The following is a 2,336-nucleotide window of genomic DNA, read 5'->3' as shown; positions in this document are numbered from 1 at the left end:
TATGTCACAACCAGTTTGTTCTCAATAAAATCTGCATACACTTGCAACCATGACAAGCACCATGTGAAATCAGGGATGGAAGTGGGTAAAAACTGAAATCGTCATATGACTCCTATCTCATCCCTGAGATAGATAGGATGAGATTAGTGGCATTACAACTCTCCCCATGTTACATGTTCCTCTACATGAACTTATCTATATCTTTAAATATAAAACACATTGTATGTCTTTTGTCTAAGACAGCTAAGCATACATAAAGACAACAGTTGATTTTCATTTCGGTTTCAGTCAACCTCTTGTCCCTTCAGTGAATAGCTACATATCATATTTCTGCTGAATAAATATCACTTCTCTTTTAGAGGACAGTCTGATGTATGCTGAGATCAACCACCACAAAAAACAAAAAGCCAAGAAAAACAAAGGTGAGCAAAGTCTGCCATCATCTCCACTGAATCTTATCTTAAAGATGTAAATCTTCCTATGTTACAATTTCTATTCACAGTTTACATAATTTAATAAAAGCTTATTTTTTTTATCTTTTTTAATTGATACAATCTTTTTTTATATGAATTGTTCATCTAAGTACAAGTACATTGATTTTTTTTAAGTATAAAATATATCTTATAGATTACTGTTGTAGCAGTGTAGCAGTAGCAGTGCATAAATAATCACATTAGGAAGCACTTTTATTAGTAGTAATAGTAATAATAATAAGAAGACGAAGAATCAATTCCATTCTCTATTTCAGCACAAGTAAAATCAGGTGCATTCATATCTAATGACTAATCATTTTTTTTAATTTAATTTGTTTTAATTATTAATTTATTTTATATTTCAAGGCGTCTATATAAAACTTTGATTTGATTTCTCTTCCATGCAGCAAAAAAAGCCCATGTTTTTTTTTTTGGTTTTTTTCTATTTATTTATTTTTTTGTGTTATTTTATTTTCTAATTTTTGGACAACTATGATATAAAAAACAGTTATTGATTTTAATTATGAGAATATGAAGAAGTTTAAATAATTGTCTTTCTACTTACAGGAAAATCAAGTCCTGAATCAACCAATGAAGCAGTTTACTCCGAAGTCAAATTAAAAAGAGCTCTAGGTAATATGAAAATATAATTATTAAATCTAACTATATCCTCACTTAACATTTTTTGCATAAAACTTTGAAGGCAAAAGTTAGATATGTCATCTTTAGTATTTGAGCTTTAAAGTTAAGATTTTGAACATTTTTGCAAAGATATATGTAAAAATGTTGTATGTAATGACTGTTGTAATGACTGTTGTAAATTTCTTATATTTTACCTCCATCCACCTTTTTCCATTGATCCATCAGCTGTATGTGATATTTGTGTTGCACAAATGTATGCTGAGATCTCATATCTCTCTTAGAGGACAGTCCAATGTATGCTCAGGTCAACTGCCGGGATAAAGGAAATACTAAGACAGACAAGGGTGAGTAAATCCTGCAATCATTTACAATGATGACATGGATAATTTATTATAACGATTTATGATTAAATTTAAAAATGTAAATGTGTTTGTTTGTGTGTGTGTGCATTTTTGTTTATATCACTAATAAAAACAGTGATAAAGAAAACTTTATTAACCTGTGGTTTAAGAAAATTATTGTTGTTTTTGTTGTTGTTGTTGTTATGAGACTACACAAGTCTTTTAAGTAAACTTCTCTCCATTACAGGAAAATCAAGTCTTGTGTCAGCTGATGAAGCAATTTACTCTGAAGTCAAATGAGGGAGCACTCTAGGTATTTATGCTGACATGATGGAGTATGATGTGATGATTTATTCTTGTTCTTTAGCTCATAATATTGTTTCAAATTGGAAATCTTGTTGTCTTTTTTGCTTTACAGATCAGTGAGGAGAGCTGTAACAGCAACCCCAAAATGAAGCTTTTTATGAAGCCACTGTTGCTCCTCTGCTACCCAAGTGTCATACACACCCAATAAGTATAAGAGTTATAGGTCATCGTCATTATGAAATACAACATCTGTATTAATAACTGTAGACATATTACTGTATTTTAGCACACAAAAGTACAAACTGGTGTGCTTCTGTTTAGTTTTGTGCTCTCTCTATTCACTCAGTGATAATAACAGCATGACTTACAGTCAGCTTTTTCAGTGTTACATATGGATTATTAATGTTTGGGCAATAAACACGGTATACTTTTGTATGCAATAATCTTCTACATTATTAAAAGAAGACTGATATAATATGATATATATCTGACTGTATTTGTGCAAAATACTAATGAACCTGTTGATGTCAATTATGGAATAATTTGCTTTTTCTCCATGAAAATATGCGTTCAT

General features: G+C 30.2%; 1 long non-coding RNA gene across 1 annotated transcript; it reads left to right on the top strand.

Annotated features, from left to right (window-relative positions):
- Nucleotides 1-314: 314 nt before the first annotated feature.
- LOC147335392 (uncharacterized) lies at nt 315-2,006 on the top strand. The gene is made up of 5 exons (XR_015126729.1): nt 315-422; nt 1,041-1,106; nt 1,397-1,459; nt 1,704-1,769; nt 1,875-2,006. It is a non-coding gene; the product is annotated as an uncharacterized LOC147335392 (long non-coding RNA).
- The last annotated feature ends 330 nt before the right edge of the window (nt 2,007-2,336 follow it).

The sequence above is a fragment of the Aulonocara sp. 'chitande type north' Nkhata Bay genome, linkage group LG3 (assembly GCF_057382095.1).
Source record: "Aulonocara sp. 'chitande type north' Nkhata Bay isolate Kocher_YH1m ecotype deep benthic linkage group LG3, A_spYH_male_GT1.1, whole genome shotgun sequence".
Lineage (NCBI taxonomy): Eukaryota > Metazoa > Chordata > Actinopteri > Cichliformes > Cichlidae > Aulonocara > Aulonocara sp. 'chitande type north' Nkhata Bay.
The sequence above is the reverse complement of the archived record's forward strand: the minus strand, read 5'-3'. Positions and strand labels throughout refer to the sequence as shown.